At 34.5% G+C, this 20793-nt stretch overlaps 1 protein-coding gene across 4 annotated transcripts in view; it reads right to left on the bottom strand.

The window, feature by feature from the left end:
* fne (ELAV like RNA binding protein found in neurons) overlaps window positions 1-20431 on the bottom strand; it is a 256370-nt gene extending 235939 nt beyond the window's left edge. For all 4 annotated transcript variants that reach the window (XM_090372841.1, XM_090372838.1, XM_090372839.1 and 1 more), the window contains exon 1: window positions 20106-20431. The gene's annotated coding sequence lies outside the window, so the exon portion shown is untranslated. The remainder of the gene's footprint in view (window positions 1-20105) is intronic.
* Window positions 20432-20793: the final 362 nt, after the last annotated feature.

The following is a 20793-nucleotide window of genomic DNA, read 5'->3' as shown; positions in this document are numbered from 1 at the left end:
TCGAATTAGTCAGACTGTTTCTCCAAGCCACTCGGTGATTTTTATCATACACAGGCACACCTAACATAAAATAAATGGAATTTGCGAATATGGTATACTGACGCTTCCTGCCTAAGTTTCCGGCAGTCATTCTGGCAAATACACAAACCCGAGTTAAATACGCGCGCCCCCTCTTGACAGTATCCAGGATTCTTTACTTGTATTCATGCGAAGAGGTCCGAGTTTAAAACCCGTTGGCGACAGGCCTCTTCAATCGGAATTAAAGTTAGTCGACTTCAAGAAAAGAGATTAAAATAGAATGTGGAGAGTTGACTAATGAGTAATTCTTGGGTTTTTCAGCCCGCATGTCATGCAAATTGATCTGTGAACAGACACTCGTACTTTACGTGCTATCATGCCATATGAACGCCCTGTTACTAAAGAAATCAATGCTCACAAATAAAATATATATATATATATACACACACACACACAGCAGCAGCAGCATGCGTACTTTACAAACTGACGCATCATCGTGCTCTGGATTCTTCACAGCAGTCCACACCAATCTCAAAACGATTCTGTACAGAAAAGAATATTATACTGCGCAGTGATCTTCTGTTTGTTTTTGCGTCAAAGCAACTGGGCCTGTTTTGTAAACTGGAGTATTCTGTAGTCGGTGTGCCTTATTTTGTGGATTGACGATGACCACGATGTGAAAAATAAAAACAAAGGTTGAATTTCTAATGCATTCCGAAACCAGAACTGCTAACTCATTTCACTCGTTTAACTTTAAACTCATTGAAATTAACCCTAAATCTTAACTAAATTTTTAATTTAATAATTAAATTTATCCATTCAGTCTGCTTTAAATAAAATAAAACAGAATTATATCTTCACTCAGATGATGAGTGAAGTAAACTACATGACGTAAATTCATTTAACTGAGACAGTTATTAAACTTAGCTCTGAAGAACACTATCGTTTTAATATAGTTATGAAAGGACGTTAAGTGGTGATTTTGCTTGAAATTTATCTTAAAATAACTACTCAGGTCATAAATAACATAAACCATACTTGATGACTGGTTCCAACAAGATTCTCGAAACGTTACCTAATTATATTTATTATATTATATAGTATATTTAGGCTGAATAAACTTTAAAAAAACTCACGTGGTATAAGAGTGGTTATTTAGAAAGATAAAATTATCATTTTACTTTTATTCATTGACTAAAGTAAAGACTTCCATAATTTATTATAATGTTTTATTAAAAATTAAATATGGTTTTATAAATTTAATTTATGATTTTTTAAATATTACTCCGGTAACATAAAAGGTTTGTTGACGTTGCAAGCAATTACGGTAACAAATCAAAGTCAATAAGGCTGATTCCAGAGGGCATACAACCAAGGCCTATTTTAATCAATATATTCATGAATGTTTTGTTTGAGAGGATTAGCAATGTTTATATATAGAAATAACATACTTTTTTCACTTTGGAAAAAAAATATGTTATTTTGTATAAAGTACTTGGGGAAAATATAAACCTCTCAAATGAAGGAAGACCGTACTTCTGTAAAGACAAGAATACAGGTGACTATTTTTCTCAAATAGAATTCCACATATTTATCCCCATTTGTCCACTTTCCTTAAGTGCTCCTGTGGCTCCATTGAAAGTGGTTCAGAGTATCCGTATTTGGGTCAATAATTACGCCACTCTAAGATAGTATAATCACACTAATTCTATTAAGACTAAATTCTGTTTTTTTACATATGTTATATTATTAATAAATTAAATTTAACCACATTAACTTTATTTTGCCTTATTAAGCCCCCTTGACAAATTATGCCATATACGAGGGGATATCAAAAGGTTCGTACCCTTACCTAGAAATAATAACCATAGAAAGGTGAAACTTCATAGGGACTTTAATCCTTTTCTATGTACTCTCCATGTATAGTAACACATTTCTCCCATCTATGGATCAGTTGTTTAATGCCTTAATCATAGAAGTCTGCACTTTTTGCCTGAAACCGCGATTCCACTTCATTGATGACTTCCTGAGATGAATCAAAGCAGCGTGCACGCAATGGTTTCTTCATTTCTCGAAACACCAAGTCTGACGGTGCTAGGTCAGGCGAATAGGGTGGGTGCTGCAGTAGCACAAATCCAACGGTTGGCGAGGACATTGCTTCTGCAAAGGCGTCAGCAATCTTGTAACCTATCGCGCGGAGACCTTAGACGTGCAGATGGTCATGTAAAATGCTGTGGGCAGACCCATAACTAATTTCCACTGCATTTGCGATTAAATGAATTATCACACGTCTGTCACTCAGCCCCAGCTGCTCAACCTTTGCAACCTTCTCACTGTCTGTGGATGTTGATAGCTTTCCTTCTCTTGGCTAGTCAAGACACTTCTACGATTGCACTGGAACTCTTTACCACTTTTTTACAGTGTCAGGATAGACAATTCTGCCCATACACAGCTTTCATTTCTTCCTCAATTTCCCGAGCTTTATTGCCCTGCAAATACAGGAACTTGGTCACTGCCCCTATACTCCACTTTGTTAATCAAGGCGTTCTTCCTCAGATTCCGGACTCCACCTGGTGTACGATCACCTACGAGAATGAAATTTCACATGTTAGTTATCGAATATATAGACAACTGCTATTAAAAATAGCATCTTCCTACTGATGTTTTTTCTAGGTAAGGGTACGAACTTTTTGATACCCCTCGTGTGTGTATATATATATATATATATATATATAATCATGGACTTTTTTGATCTAATCGATCTCAAATTAACACTATCTTACAAAGAACATTAATACTAATCTTGGATAAAGAAACATGGGATAATGAAAACAAAAGAAAACGTTGGTCTGATGAAAATATATAACACTTCTCCCTGAGAAAGAGCTGAAATAAAACGATATATTCTGACACAATATAATAGCGTAGCTTAATTTAATTTATTACGATATATTCTTTATGAATGCATCACCGCTCTCTCTCTCTCTCTGCATGTTTCCTAATCAAAGACTTATTTGGCCATACAACGATGTTAAACGAGAATGAATCAAGCCATTATCTTGTTATCCACTTATGAATTTAAAATTTTTTGTTAAGAAAAAGAGCCTGTTTTTTTAACTTAATTTGATATTTTACCCATCTCTTGTTTTGAAGGAAGCACTTACTCTATTGCTCCTCCTATTCTCCTCTTTTTTTCCGGAGAAATGGATTTTTTATTTTGTAATTAAAATATTCTGCGTTATATTTAAAGAAAGTTCAATTTTATTGGAAACTAGTTGTTAAAAATTAACTTGTGTGTAAAGGTATCAGATGATTCTTAAATTTTTTTTCCTATTGTTTGCTTGTTGAGAAATAACAAAATACTATTTCATTTTATTATATTAATAATATTTCATTATATTAAACGATTATTCGTATTATCCTTTCTGGACCAGTTCTCTTCATTGTCTTTATGAATGAGTTATTCCGGATTATGGAAATGTCACTGTGACGTCATAAGCTGATGTAAAATGACCGTTAAGGACCCTAGAATTTGTTTATTCTAATAATTTTATTTAAACTAAGTTTGGTATTAATAGTGGTATATTATAACAAAAAAAAACTGCTCACATTATTTGGCTTACTGGCTGCAATAATGAATCATAATTCTGAGATAATCGATGAGAAAAATTTGGCTTTTAAAATTTGTTTTTTTAGAATTCAAGAAAAAATATGTAATTTTTCAAATATATTGTGATTCACCTCATCACACCCAGCGATATTCAAAATTACGCCCTTATTGGTAAGGGCCTAATTTCTTTAACCAGAATTTCGAAAATTTAACACCCCTTAATGGTCATTTTACATTTGGATTTCAGGAAAGCTTTTGACACTGTTGCGCATGGAAGACTATTGTACAAATTGGAGCAGAATGGTATTAAGGGTAAGTTGCTACAATGGATAAAAGGATGGTTAAGTGGGAGAAGACAGAGGGTGGTAATCAATGGGTGCTGCTCTTCGTGGACTAATGTTATTAGTGGTGTCCCACAGGGTTCGTTGTTAGATCCACTGTTGTGTTGTATATTTATCAATGATATTGATGAAGGTATATCAGGCTTAATGTCGAAGTTTGCAGATGATACAAAGATTGGCAGGGTTGTTAATGGCAGTGTGCTACTGCAACAGGATCTAGATAATTTGGGCAGATGGGCTAAGAAGTGGCAACTGAAGTTTAACCTTGACAAATGCAAAGTACTGCATATGGGTAGAAGTAACCCCAGAGAAACGTACCAACTGTGTGGTACTACACTCAAGGTGGTAGAAAATGAAAAAGACCTGGGAGTAATTGTGCAGTCAGATATGAAGTTTTCTGAGCAATGCAGACAGGCTGCCAGGGCAGATCATGGGGTTTTGTCAATGATATATAGGAATTTTGCTAGCAGGGAGAAGGGGGTGATTGTCCCTCTGTATAAGGCAATAGTCAGGCCACGCCTTGAGTACTGCGTACAGGTCTGGAGGCCTCATTTTAGGAAGGATGTAGATTTACTTGAGCGTGTACAGAGAAGGGCAACAAGATTGGTGAGGGGAATGAAGGGATCCTCTTACCAAGAGAGGCTTAAGTTCTGCAAATTGCAGTGGCTGGAGACTAGGCACCTGCGCGGTGATCTGATTGAGGTATATAAGTCCTTGAATGGGTTGGGTTGAGCACGCTGAATTCTGATGGGATCCTTCCACTTGTTCAGATTACGAACTTAAGGGGGCATAAATTCAAATTAAGAAAAGACAGATGTAGAATAGATGTGCGGAAATTTGCCTTTAGCCAGCGGGTGGTTAATTGCTGGAACAAACTTCCATCTGTCGTTGTGGAAGTTGATAGGTTGAATAAATTTAAGGAGTCACTGGACAGGCATTTGGAGAGAATGGTGTGATTTTTTTTTTTTTTTTTTTTTTTTTTTTGGCTGATTCTGCATAAACTCATACACTTGCTTTCTTGCATCACATGCCACTACTACTACTACATCAGCTTATGACAACTTATAAGAACAAAACGTTAGTACGAAATTATTATTGTACTAACAAGCAAAAATTTGGAAGAATTTAGTCATTCTTAGAAAAAAATTAATCCTTCCGTAAATTAACTTTTAAACTGTTATAAAAATCAGCGTGACATTTGAGAATTGTGTTATTGTTCAACAAACATTGGAGGTCATTGTGCTACTTTTTTGAAATCGGAATTTAACTCTTGTAGGCTTATTTCAATTCGAAATCTACAAATGACTCACAAAGTTCTCTTGTTTTACTAGCTGTAATATTAACTGATTTATAAATCTCCTGTTTCTTTGTTTTATAAAAGAAAGTATAAATACTGCTTTTCTACTTTAAAGATATCAATGTCACTGAAGTTGAATTTCACTTCATCAGTATTTTCATTTAATTTCATAGAAGTGCGTTGGGCCAAATCTTTCAGATCGTAAAAATTGTCACGACTTAACTCTGTCACCTAGAAAGGGTTTTCTGTCTTTCTGGCAGTTCTAGCTAACGTAACATATTGTGATGTGACAAAAACAGGGTCAGACTTTAGCCATCTTTTAATATGTTTCTCTATTAATGAGCGTGCACAGCCACCCTCGTTTTGCTTGTGACCTACAACAAGAAATTTGTGTGCAGTGATTTTGATTCGAAAGTTCGCCACAGCATACAAATAGACTGTTATAATACAAAGTGGCTCAACTGAAATAATGCCAACTCAGATTATAAGCAAGAAGGATGTTATTACTCTCCAATACTGGGAAAACTCAAAAAGGGTTACTGTTGCACACAGACCGCGCTTCATTCAGTCCCAAGGTTGGGGGCACATTGAAGACGTGCCACTGTTGACGCTTCTCGATGCAGTAAAACTTAAGATGGCATAACGACACTTGTTCCACCTAGCGAGGAAATATTTAAATCACTTTGTACAGTTATTGCACAAATGTAGAGTCCACTATTCCAACTTCATTAGTTGTATTAACTCACAAATTAAGAATTTTTAGTTGTGCCACTATTGCAGCCAGTGAGCGATTTGTCCATTCACTCTAATAATTTTTTTATCCTTCCATAAATAAGTTGGTCTAAGAGAAGAAAGTTTTTAAAATATAGCAGTTAAAATTAATTTTAATCATAATAGTTAGTCTACAGATTTGTAATTACTTGCTGTTTATTCAAACTACCCATTTCTACAACACCATATGCAAGTTTGTTCAAGGAATCAGTTACTCTGGATAAAAGCAAATTTTTGCAACCATCCATTTTTAATTTAAATTTACTTCCCCTTATATGAGTCGTCCGAGGAAGAGTGCGTTCAACATTTAGTGTACTCGATCCATATAAACATTTCTGTCAGATCTCCTTCCAGGTCACAGGCGCTGCAATTTACACAAATGAAGTTTTCCTAGTAAGAGTATTCTTTTGTGTTACTGAATAATCTTGTTCTCTGCCCCTGTTCCAGCATATCCAAATATCCGTCTTAAAATGAGACTCTAGATTTGTAATCAGTAATCAGAAAGCTGGCTAACCATTACCTTATGCAGCAGAATAATCACCTCCTTGTCCCTGCTAGCAAAGTTCCTGTATGTCATCGACAGAATCTCATGAGTTGTCCTAGTAGCCTGTCTGCGCTGCTGCTCAAATATTTTCTATCGGATTGCACAATTACCCGTAGGCAATTGGATGGCAGAGGAGGCTAGAAGAGTCTTGCTCAAGCTCCTAGTTAAAAATTTTGAGAGTTATCTGAGCTCTTTGTTTAAAAAAATTGTTTGACATGTAACAGACTATTTTAAATGGAGATGACCCTTTGTTGAAATTTTTCTCGAGCGAGTCCCTACCCTTAGATCTTTTTCTTTCTCCACTAGCTTGAATGAGCACCATCCAATAGTATATTATTCTTAGGTTACTGCTGTCTACCATTTATTAATGTTAAACCTCAATTTTCACTTTTCAGTCTATCTTCCTAGTTTTTCTAGAAGGGTCTCTCTCTCTCTCTCTCTCTCTCTCTCTCTCTCTCTCTCTCTCTCTCTCTCTCTCTCTCTCTCTCTCGCTTGCAGTAGGATGCCTGATTCCAGTCATTAACCAACGTGCCAACCTTCGTATCATCAAATATCTTAGATATTAAACTTGATATGCCTTCATGAAGTCGTTAATAAATTTTTAAAACAGTAAAAGGGCGTAGCACTTAATCCTGGAACTCCACTAATAAGCAGTGCCCAATAATAATCACTCTGTCTCCAGCCATTCACCCGTATCTTTTTCTACAGTAGTAGAAAAAGGGACTAATGCTACACTGCTCCAACTTGTACAGCGCTCTTTCGTGTGGAATAATGTCAGAAGCTTTGCTGAAATCTAAGTATATGGTGTTGAAATTAGTTTTTATTCCAGTTCTGACTACTTCGTAGTATCAGATTTGATAGGCAAGCTCTCCCCCCCCTCAACAAATCTGTGATGTTATTGTCGTATAACTGTATTCCTGTCAGATGCTCCTGCATTGGAACAGAAGCCAATACCTGTAATTATTCACTTCGCACTTTGATCCGTCTGCGTAAATAGGAGAGACACTTGCACATCTTCACTCTTCATCTAGTTGTTTTTCTTCCAGCAATCCGATCGAAAAATGCACACAACTACATATGCAATATACTGGCGTCTCATGGCCTTAGTTGCTTTAGCATTTAGCGGGCACACACAATTTTCCACTTTCCAATCAGTGGGAATGCCAGAAAGAATGCCACTTTCCAATCAGTGGGAATGCCAGGAGACCTCACCTGAAGAAAGACATCGAGCTTCTTGAAAGGGTGCAAAGAAGGGTAACTCGCCTGGTGAGATCGGCAAAAGGGCGTCCTTATGAAGAAAGACTTCGAATATGTGGGTTGCAGAGTTTGGAAACTAGACACCTTAGAGGAGATTTGATTGAGGTGTTTAAGGCTCTGAGAGGCATCAGTAAAATGAATGAGGACAAAATTTTCAAGATTATAAATGATGCTAGAACTAGGGGACATAAATTCAAGTTACGGGGGGAAATGTTTAGATTGGATTGCAGGAAGTTCTATTTTAGCCAGCGAGTTATAAATTACTGGAATAAGTTGCCTTCATGGGTGGTAGAGGCCGACAGTTTGGGGAAATTCAAAGGTCATCTGGATAGTACTTTCGGGTAAGGGAAGCACATAGGATGATAGGTTTAATTTCCTTTTTATTTATTTTTTATTTTATTAATTATTATTATTTAGTTATTTATTTTTATTTTTTTGTTTTTATCATTGTTTTGTTCGGATTTATTTTTTTTTTATTTTTTATTTTTTTTTGGCTGGTGCAGCATAAGCCATAGGCTTTCTTGCACCATGCGGCCGTTACTAATACTAATACTAATACTAAACTATGCCAAGTATGGTTCTGGTATTCCCATCCTAAAAGCTTCTGCAACCGTTATTGTAGATGCAGTTTGCAGGAACCAGAACATGATGATCAGTAGTAATGCCATTCATATCTAGTTGATCAATGTGGTTTATCCTTTTCCTTCTAGAGTTAACATAATAAAAGATTGAAAGAGAATGGGCCTGTGGCACTGGTTTCATGGTTTATAATCAAAGAATTCTTTAGCTACTTTTCTTCTCACTCTTATCCAAAGACTTCTCGCAATCTTCCTTAGCTTTCCTAACTCCCTTCGTGACGATTGCAGATTAGTATGTACTTACTATTAGTTTTTGTGTCCCCTGATAATTTATAATAATTCCATGACTTTGATTTCCCTTGTCTGCCACTAGTCTTATCAGTTCACCTAACATTTATTTAAGGTTAAACTAAATATTGTAAAATCTCTTTCTTTTATCTTTGAAAGTAGTCTTTAAGTAAACCCTTATCAATTCACTGCCACCTAATTGCATAGTTATTTTCGTTACGTAGCTCCCGGAGCAGCCATAATGGCTAGATGGGTGAATATTGCATGTTATTTTATAAATTATTTTTATGGAAAGTTGAGATATCAACATACTTCAAAATAAGTTTCGATTTCATGAACTGTTACCGAAGATATATCACAACTTCTGGACCTTTTATATTTATGAGGACGAGTAACTAATTTTAATAACTGTTAATTTAATAATTTATCTTCTAAGTTGTATCTACAATTTTTTTTTATCTTTTTAAATAGGTGTTCACTTTGAGGGAAGTTTGCGGAGTTGTGGGGGTTCGACAGAACCTCTAATTTTTTGTTTTGTGCGTGCGTGTGTGTGTGGCTACATATAAATAGCCACACACCTGCATAAAACAAAAAGGAACTGAAAAACAGAAAAGGAAACAAAAGATTTAATTAGAAAACAAAAAACGTTGTACCGTTTTGTTTTCCAAAAGTCAAATGAATATACTTTATAGTACGGCTGCCGTCTTCATAAAAAAAAAATTAATATTGTAAGAAGGTTCTTCGTGCCAGTATAGTGTTTCGGCCCTTGTCATTTGTTTGGAGAAGTTCAATTCGATCTATGGAGAGAGGAAGTCCTTTTGGATCGAGCTAGCCGATCTCAGGTGAAGTAGAATGTTCTCCGTGAGTCATTTTGACTTTTTCCAACCGCACAGTATGAAAAATTGGCCCGTGAATATACCTTATAGACTACACAATGATGTAATATGGCCTAAGTCTCATATGCGTATAAAACCCAAAAACAACTGTAAAAAAGGAAAGTAAAATAAATGAATCATAAAGGATTGTGTCGGAATAAAACAGAGATAGGGCTAAGTTCCTAAACTTGAAACATTTAGGAATTTAGATGAACTAAGGTAGGCGGGCCAAAAAGGCCCAGCTCTTATGTTGATTATGGATACGTATCCGTTAGTGTATGTGTATGTATAGTATAGTATAGTATAGTATAGTATAGTGCAGTTATTAGCGCATGTGCCGTCAACTTTCCCTGTCTTGTTCGAACGCAGACTCTAGTGTTTATTTTGTGTATATGTGGGAATCGTTTTAGGCTAGTACGTTTCTTGTTCGTATTCGTAGGAAAAGGCAGGTAATATGCACGTTCTGTATATTATAAGCAGATTCTATTTACTATAAGAAAATTTAAAAACATGGTGTTATTGGTATATGTTCACTTTCGAAAAGAAAGTTTTATACTTTGGGATAATTTCTCAAACGTAATTGTCCAAATATGATTGAAGTGTGCTTTTCTTTCTTTACATGGAGCATGAATCAGATAAGAACATCATTTAGGGCCGATTCATGCTCCACGAACATCATTTTCAGCAGTAACTGAGGGTATGGTGGTAAGCAAGGTTCCGAATTTTCGAAGGGGAATGGTTTTAAAATGGAATTGATGAGAACAAAATGATAGGCTTAGAATTTTATATAAAAATCTCTAACTCTTTAATAAAACTCTGGGTTAAAAATTTATTAAAGGACGTTATTAGTACCTGATGTATCTAATAAGGTCCGTGTGACTACATAAAACTGTAAATCACAACTTAAGAGAAGGGTACTTTTTTTTTTTTTGAAATAATAAAATGTATTTATTACACTTGCTTAATTATTTCTCATATTTTTATAAACCATTTAAACATTCATAAACCAATCTTTATAAACCATTTAATTGTTATCTAAATCAGAGGATGATCACAGTGAACATATTTCACCAATTTAGTAATAGGACAAAAGTTAAAAAGGATTTTTTTTGGTTGCGAATGTAATTATAAATTGGCATCAAAGAATCAGTATCTTAATATTTGGATTGATTACTGTCTTATTTGGTCATCACCTTATATAAACAAGCTGCTTGTATTTAGAAATGTTCTTGTTTATACTCCTGCACGACAATTAGTTTTTAATCTTTAATTCACTTGTTCTGGCAATTAAGAAATATTTAATACCTAAACAAAAACGGACCAACTAATGATGTTATAAACAACAAATTCTAAATGGGAAGCATTAGAGAAATAATTATAGAAGCTACAAGGCTTTTCATACAAATTATGAAATACCGTTCTCAAAGCTTAGACCTAAATGGATGTCAGATGAACCAATGAGACACTTAGCAGAGAAGAAAATGCATGGGATGCATTTTATTATCAGGTGATACAGAAGCTTGTGGTAGATATAAAGTCCGCAATCAAATCACAAAGGAGATTAGGCAAGGCAGATTATCAGAAATCTTCGTTATTAATTACAGACCTGTGAGCTTAACTTTTGTTCTAGAGAAAATAATGGAATTACTGGTAAAAAAAAGTTATGCAAGACTACCTGGACAGAACTGCAGTTACACTCAGACACATAGGTTTGTGAAGGGGAAATCTTGTCCGACTAATTTTATTGGATACTATAATGTAGTGACAAAGGAATTGGATGCAAACAATAATTTTGATATCATATAATTGGATTTCAGGAAAGCTTTTGATATTGTTGCACCTAAAAGACTGCTGTACATTGATTGGAGCAGTGTGGCATTAAGGGTAAATTACTGCTAAGGTTAAAGGAATGGAAGGAATGGTTAATTGGAAGAAAACAGAGAGTTGTTATCAATGGACAATACTCTTCATGGAATAATGTTATTTGTGGAGTCCCCCAGGGTTTGGTGCTGGGAATGTTGTTCTTTTCTGTATTTATTAATGATAAATACAGAAAAGGTGATTTCTTCATCAGAATATTGATGAAGATACATCAGGCTTAATGTACAAGTATTACAGATAATACAAAGATTGGCAGCGTGGTTAATGACAGTATTCTACTGCAACCGGACCTTGAAAAAATAGACAGATGGACTGAGAAATAGCAATTAAAGTTTAACCTTGACAAATGCAAAGTACTCCATATGGGTAGCAGTAACGTGTTATCGTAACTGAGTGGTATTGCACTTAGGGTAGTAGAAAATGAAAAAAGACCTGGTGGTAATTGTGTAGTCAGATATGAAGTCTCTGAGCAGTGCGGAACGCTGCCTGGACAGCTCATGGACTTTTGTTAATGATATACAAGAATTTTCCTAGAGGGATAATGAGGTAATTATCTCATTGTATTAGGCAGTGATCAGGCTACATCTTGAGTACTGCATACTGGTCTGGTGGCCTCATTTTAGGAAGCATGCGGAGCTGCTGGAACGAATACAGAGAAGGGCAACGAGATTGGTGAGCGGAATAAAGGGGTGCTTTTACCAAGAAAGTTTGCAAATTTCAGCGTCTGGAGACTAGATACCTGCAAGGTGATCTGATTGAGATGTTTAAGGCTTTTAATTACCGGTATGTATTAATTTAAATATTTTAATTAATTATTTTAAAGATGTTTAATGCTAAAGCTTGCTTTCTTACATCATTTGCCACTACTAAATTAGTATTTATTTTAACATACTTTTTGATAAATGATGCTTTCATTACCAGGATTATGAAGCATATCACTAATTCGAAGCCAGTTGGTAATCTTATAACAAAATATCTTTAAAAAAATTTGGTAAGGCCATTGGAAAAAAATGTTGCAAACAGGAACATTTTTATTACTCAAATATAAGAAATTTCTCTCATAGCAAAAGTAAATTTACTGTCACGTTTGTGAAAAAAATAAGTGTAATTTATGAGAAATCTCTTTTTTGACAAATGCAGTTTTAATTTAAGAATACATTTTCAAATTTATTTAACCATTATGAAAAACTTAGCATACTTTGTTTTGCTACATGTATTATGCAAGTATAAGCTTGATTTTAAAGAACAGCAAAATGTTAAATGATTAAATAGAAGTATCCTGTTAATAATGTATTACCCGTACTGTTGTCACTACTTGGTGGAAAGATGGTATTTATTTATATTATAAATATATATCCTAATTTTAAATACACAGCTTATAATTCAAAATGCCCTCTCATTTAACGAAATGGAATTATTGTTCATACTAACTGAAGATGTTCTGATTATCCAAATCACTTGCTGCTACCTATCAATAATTAAGCTTGAATTATAACTTTGCTTATAAGGAATTTTATTTCCTTAATAAGTTATTTTATTTCTATTACATAAAACAAATAAACCTTCATTATATTGTATAATTAGAATAAATGACAACGTATTAAATTCATTATAATTTATTATAGTTCTGTTATAACTTAATAACTAAGATCAAATATTAAATTAAATAAATATTCCTTCCAAAACGTCTATAGTTTTGTTTCGGGATAAAATATTTTGTTGATTTATTAAATGTAGTGATCAGATCAGAACAATCTTTCTTTCCCTAAATCTTGGTAATTAATTGATAATTGTATTTGACATTCGTGCTATTACAGTGCCTGTGGAAATGACATTTCCACTCATTTATAAACGTAAGTTGTGTGTTCTTAGAACACAAATTTTTATCCAGCTTAATAAAGTTATTTATTAAAGATATAGAACTGCTAGTTCTACATAACTAAGAGTCATATGAGTCACTAATCCAGGAAGAATGGTATATGTCTTTGATATAAATGGAAGAAATATGTAGATTAAGAGAGAGTTGGGGAAACTTTTTATGCATAAATTCAAGTTGTTGCAAGTTAGTTGTATGGCAGAATTCTGTATCGCCCTTTGAGTTAACTAACAGCAGTTTAAACTCTACCGATAATAATCCAACGTTTTTCGTTATTGCTATTCAGATGCTTTAATGTTGAATCTAATATAATCTTCTGCAATGTTTCAGAATGCTAATCTAATTTAAGAATAATTCGAAGAAAAGAAACATAGTTTACTTTTATCGGATACAAGATTTGTAAATTACGGAGTGATTCCAAATTGGCACAGAATTGGGTAGTACAACGAATCCCCATTGATGCTGTTTTGGAATACCTGACTCAGTGCTGTGGCAAAGAGCCAAAATATGCACGTGGAATATACGCACATGTAAGTATGAAAGGAAACCGAGGTTGTCTAATAGGAGGTAAAGTGCTTTCCTCCAAAGATCAGCTTTTGTGGGAAAAAAAGTCATATGCTCTTTCTGTTAAATATTTTTAATGGTATAGGATTTTTTGATGACGCCATAAATACACACCATGTTCCGTGGATGAATAAGAAACAAAATAGTTAGCAACTACTTTGGTAATCGAGTTGGTACAAAATAATGGTACACGTTTACATATACCATATCAGTGCAACTTTTAATCCTGGATGCAACAGTTAAGACTAATGTGATTACGTCTCCAAAATGTGCCACTGTCGATGATATGACCCTGTTCAGTGACCTAAGATATTGAAAACAATTAGTCTATAATTTGCAGATATAGACCAGTTAGATATTACAGTCTCATTCCTCCATGTATGGTTGAATTAATGGATGATTTTTATTTCATATCTGGATTACACATTCCACTAAATTTGCAAGTTATGTTCACTGATTTAATAGGTTTTTTTTCCTTCATTATAATACTACCAGAGTAGATAGTATGAATCAGAGCTGTTTTTTCCGTTTTAATTTCTGGAGGGTATCATACGGAAGTGTTCCACGTACTATATTGAGGTTAACTCCTCTTATTTATTAACTAATACTACCAGAGTGTCAAATTCTACCTCGTGATCTGAGTTAACAAGAAAAGAAAATATAGAACGACAAGGAAAATCAGGATTCTTTTTTTTTTAGTTGTCAACTCAAAAACTGTTTTCACCGGTTTGCTAGATAGAAATTAGTTTGAATTTCTGTGCCATTTCTATAATTAATTTATATATAATTTATTTCTACATTTCTGAAATATAGGAATATTTTTTATTATTATAAATACACAGATATGTAAATACCTTATGAAATAGTTCGAAATTGAATAATAATCCGTTGAATGTAATATGAATGTGTACAAAAACGTTTTTCCCTACTATTTTAATGAAATCTGGACTTTCCTAATGACAGATTTTTCTACAAAAAAAAAATAATAATAAAAATAAATCATAAGTTCAATAATTGATATATTTTTATGTGCGTTAAGCACTAAAGCAACCAAGGCTATGAGGCGATATTATATCTGTAACTGCACGATTCTTCAGTCAGTTTGCCAGTTTACTGGAGGAAAAACCGAGTTTCAGGAGATAAAACTCTTCAAACCTCGTCTGACTAACTCAGTCACATTGTAAAAAATATCCTATAAAAGTACCCCATTTTCATTGACGAGATTCAGACTTTCTTCCCAGAACGAGGACGACGATGGTTATATCCACTCTGCTATCGCGAGGGCGTCGACGGATAGACATTCTAAGACTAATTGCCACTTAAGTATTTTTGCAAAATTTCCTGAAAATGACTTTGGCATTATGTATATTGGTATATATCACTGTCTGAAAGTAGAATTACCTGATTTTATGAAAATTTGAGGATCGTTCAAAAGAGTAATGTCCATTTTTTTTTCGGTTTGGCTTTAAAGAAAATTTTTCTTTTGATTCTTAAAGCCACCTTGCGCTTTTCCAACAATCTGTCCGTCATTCCTAAGTTTTTGACTGCGGATTCCATCTTTCAGTACTCCGAAAAGTTGGAAGTTTGAAAAAGCCAATTCAGAATATATGTTTTTCAATCCGCACAACACGCAAATTGGCTCTTGTATACATACACAGTTATACTGGCATCATACACAACGGCACCATATTGCCTATAATCAACAAAAGCACTTCGTACCAGAATATATGATGATACCAGTGGGGTAGCACACTTCACTGCAGTTTTCTGATTATTTCTCTGGTCTTTGGATTTATGTGAGGAAGTGCGTTGTCATGCTGAAGAAAGAAAGATCTCTCTCTCTCTCTCTCTCTCTCTCTGTGGTTCACTTGTTTTAAGCGCTTCTTCATTTTTTTTGTAAGTTTTGATGTGGGCCTGCGTCATCAGCGATGACAATCGCACAATGGCAACTGTGTGACAAACGCATGGAGCACACCCAGTGCTTGGCACTTCATGAAAATCGAAAATCAGCTTCTTCTTCGCCTTTTGTAATGTCTTTTATCATTTCCTGGCTTCTAAGAATCCTTCTATCATCCTTGTAGTAAATGTTGTCCACTGACGTGTTCTCTGTTGTCAAAAACAGGATTGTGATCCTTCATTTGCAATTCTTACTGTTCTACGCTATATTAACAACAAATTCTTATGCAGTATCTCCAGGAATATTTCGAAAATTTGCAACTGTAGAAGCAGTAAAGTTAAAGATTAGAGCGTTGAATTTTCATCTTTCATCTGGGGAATTTTTTTTTTAAAATCAAGTGCATTTCGTTTTGGGCAATTCTCTTATTCGCACAACTGGACACATAAATTGTGTGTCTTGTGAGGATCAGTCATGAAAGGATTCAATAACAAACTATCAAGAATACGATCTCTTATATATAATTACTAACAAATTCGTATTAAATAAGTAAAATATATTACTAATAAATTCTAAATAATCATGTAAATAAATTCTAAAAGATTATTCATCATATTAAACATATTTGTGATACCAATAGAACTAACGAAGTCTAACTTCGCACCATAGATTTTATTACATTGATTTATTTACAAATTTAATAAAAATTACCTGAGGATTTAACTCAAAGCTAATTCTAATATTTAGTATTAATATCCTAATATTTCTAGTATTATTTTTTGAAACCTTACAAAATCATTTGTGAAGTAGCTTCTATAAATAGTCAGTCAGTTGTTTAAAAATAAATTTGATCTATATTAAAACTTCTACATATTAAAATATGTAGAAACATAGAAACATTAAACCGTTGTTTATGAAAAAAGATCCGATAGGAAAGTTAAGAGTTATTTCTTCACAGTCAAATAATTTCAAGAGACATGTATAAAAATTATTAGTTTTATTGTGCGCATCCCTCAACACCAATAATATATAGCACCTTCTCTAGAAAATAAACGTCAATTCCTTATAATAGCAACAAAGAAATTTTACCAATTTTTACAGTTTTGACTTGTATTCTTTTACCATTTCTAGGTAAAAGAATACAACTTTCTGTTGCCTTTAAACGACTAAACTGAAAAAAACTCAATTTTGGCTTATGTCATTTTTCTTGAGAAGGCGCAATTACGTCAATAAGGAACTAAGAGATTAGAAGGAAGGAGACCAATTCATATAAAATCTTGTTTCGGTATTATCGGAAATTGCAAGAACAGCATATTTAATATGCCTAATGTGGAGTACTTTATATTCAGAGGAGAGAGAGATAGAGATATTGTTTATTATGTTATGATTACATTCTAAGAATCAAAATGACAACTTTGCTTAAAAACCTTATTTAAATCTTTTAATTGTTTTGTAATATCGCACAGGGTTGAAAATTATACATAAAATGTAATATTGGGTAACTTTTTTAGGATTATATGTTTAGAAGAAAAGAAAATAAACGACACGAGTGTATTTAAATTAAAAGAACTAGAGAAGGAACTTCAAAAAATTATGCAATATCTACTAGCACTAGTAAGTCTACAAATGCTGTACCAGGGCACCAGATTTAATGAGACTAAGTTAAATAGAATGCAAAGTAAACGCTATGATTCAGACAAGGAGTCAAAAACGAACATTATCTGCAAAATATTTCTTTCAGTCACGCCGTAATCTTGGTCTAATAATCCTTTTTTCAGTATGGATCGCTTTAATATAAAACTACGAAACCTAAACAAATATACCTGGTTTACATATCAATGTTAGCCATAAAAGAGAAAAAGTAATTTATGTTGTATGTTCGTTATACCTACACATCAGGGAGTGTGTATAGGGCCAGTCACCCACCAAAACTATTTCTCACCAGCACAAAAGAGTAACGTAAAAGAATGTGCAATATTACGATAAATACTGCATTGACACTCCTCCAACTCATTATTTAAAGATTCTGAACCTGTGTTTTAAATAATCTTATAAACAAAAAAAAAAAAAAATAAAAGAAATGTCAACTATTTCATTATAGTAACAAAATTTCTTTAATGCTTTGGAAATGAATGAGAGACAAACCATAATTTATTCGCTTCGTTTCTATTAGGAACCACAGTTTCTTTGCAGCATTCTTCGTAATGCAGTCGGTATCCTTTACTTCTTAATATCAGGTTGATCATGTTTTTACACTTAATGAAATAATTGCTAGGGCTCAAAAGGTTCTTTATCAGCGGCATAATTACAAATGGAAATCATCTCTTCTTATGGCATCCAAACCTCCTTGCTTGCAAGATTCATATCAGAGGTTTCATTAGCCTATGTTACAAAATCTGGTGAAACATGAAAGTATTAAATACATTAGCAGCAAGAAATTTAAAAAACTTCATAACTTAATAGATCAACTACTTCTTCATATTCTTATAGAAAGCTCTATTTATGAGTACATTCCTCCTAAATGTTATATACAAAGAACTGGAATTCCTGCTTATATGTTATTTACAGTTTTGTTTATAATTTTATCGATTCTTCTTTTCTCTCTCTAACTTCTATCAGGGCACGTTTGTGGTGCAAATTCTCGTCTTCAGTACACATTTTCGTTGCCTCTTCTAAAAACTCCGGTATTTTTTATGCGATAATGTCAGCTAATCTTTGCAGGATTGATATTTTCCTCTAAAATTTCAATTCCTTCTGGAAACTGAGTCTTACTACCCTAAAATGTATTTTTAGCTTCCTCCCGTTGATCTGTTAGAAATCAAACTAGAATAAAGATTAATTAGTGGATCAATTTGTAATAATATTTTGTGTTTTGCATATAATGATGTAGACAGTCATGCTTATTGCTGGCCATTCTATTTGTTGATTACTGTATACTGAATTGCAATTTTTATTCGTTATTTCTGCGTACACTTGTTAGTTATTCATCATAGCATTCTATATAACGACAAATGGGTAATCTATAATTATGCAATATGTTTATCACTTAAATAATCAGATGAAACCCTACTTTTAGTTGAAAAAAAATTAAAACGAAATATTTAATAAAAGTAGCAGTTTCTCAAACCTACTGAAATATAGATTTTGTAACACGCTTATGTTCGTCGCAAAATAATTCCCCATTTCTCCCCCATTTTTCATAATTACGCAAGCCTCCCTTGTGCTCTATCTATCCTGTATAGCTGCTAAGTTCTGCGGGGAAGCCACATTTACCGGTGCCTCTAAGTCCCTTTTGTATGCCGCTGCACTCTCTGATACAGGAGAACGGACGCGCGCACGCACAGATACATAAGCTCATACACGCACGCGCGCACGCACACACACACACACACACACGCATGTATACGCACACATGCACAGAAACACAGGCACCACACACTCACATACATACTCCCGCTCACACACAACCGATATCACGGTCTCGTCGGATGGGTCATTACCACTTTTCAAAAGGGGGGCCGCCGTGGTACTGGGAGTGGATGCTGAAGGAAGACGTAGAGAGAGAGGGAGAGAGGTCTGGTGGCGTTCAGAAAGGCAGCTCACTAGTGAAGAGTACGGGATAGCCTAAAACCTTTTCGTGAATTATTGACGACGCTGACTCCGTGTCTAACGGTGCAGATCGCTTTTGGAGGATAACATAGAATGGGTAGTGGGGGTGGGGGGAACAGAACCGAGGTTTAATAATTTCTCTTTATTACGGAACACACTCATAGATTTAAAATGGACTTTGAACCTATGGATATATACAACAGCCATGTTGTAAAATGCCTTATACCTTTGTACATATATTTATTTATTTATCAGTTGGGTTTTTTCCCCTTTTTTATTTATTTAGTTTTTTAGCGTTCTGTTCTTATTTTTGTTATCAACGTTCTATTACGGAGTCCTCTATTTTATGAGATGTTTTTAAACAGAATGAAATACGAATTTTTATATATTAAATTTCAGGTATTCCTGATAGCAAGCTGAAACCTGTTTCATTCATTAATTTGTTCATTACATTTTACCACGGATACTGTACACATCTCTCTCTCTCTCTCTCTCACTCACTCACTCACTCAGTGTGTGTGTGTGTGTGTGAGCGCGCGCGCATACAGTAATTGAGAATTGCGTCAAATTGATATCTAGAAGATTTAAAATACAATCTTTAGTATGTTGAAACTGAGATGGAGAACATAAAACTATTGCCTAATATGTTTCACTGCTTTAACAAACTACTGCTAATTATTATTATATACGAATCAGTCTTACCTTTGTTTTTGGGTGACCCGTCTTCTCCAGGCAACGCCTTTGTGTCCAACGTCTCCAGCAGATTTAAGACGGTATCTAATTGCTTGCCGAAGCCGCGAGAGGTCTGGTTCCTGTGGCGTTCCGTAATGTCTGCTGTTTTCGTGCTCTCGACGGTATGAACTAGAACTTACTTTTGGCTCCAAGCAGCTGCCAAGCAGAAAACAAAAGGAATACAATAACAAGTGAAAAAGATGTTGAACTGAATTGAAGGAGAAACAAAAAAGCGGATTACACTGGGGCTGTTCAACACAACGCCAACACAACGCCCGCGCGTTTCTTCTTGCAACTAAATGCTGCAGCCCCTTCCCTACAGTGAGATAAAGCTGCCTTGGGTGACACGCTTCGCTACCGTATTCATCCGCTAACGCTCTCGGTCTTTACGGTTGCTGTCAAGAGGTGAACACCACTCTATATTCAGACTACACTGCACGGCGCAGGGTTTAAATTCACTAACTACCTACTGACAATTTATTTTGGCACTCTGTGTGACACTCGGCATAGTTCTGACGTCCGAACTACTTCGGCGGAATGATAGCAGATATCGTTGATGTGAGCCGTGAAGAGGTTCGCCCATGCTAATAGTACAGGCAACGGCGGAAGAGCCAGCTGCAGAGTCGAAAAAGGCGTTTTAATGCGGTTCAGGCAGAGG

Source organism: Mastigoproctus giganteus, chromosome 4 (assembly GCF_048544385.1).
Source record: "Mastigoproctus giganteus isolate SK-2022 chromosome 4, ASM4854438v1, whole genome shotgun sequence".
Lineage (NCBI taxonomy): Eukaryota > Metazoa > Arthropoda > Arachnida > Uropygi > Thelyphonidae > Mastigoproctus > Mastigoproctus giganteus.
Note: the sequence above shows the minus strand (reverse complement) of the source record. Positions and strands in the feature narration are given on the sequence as shown.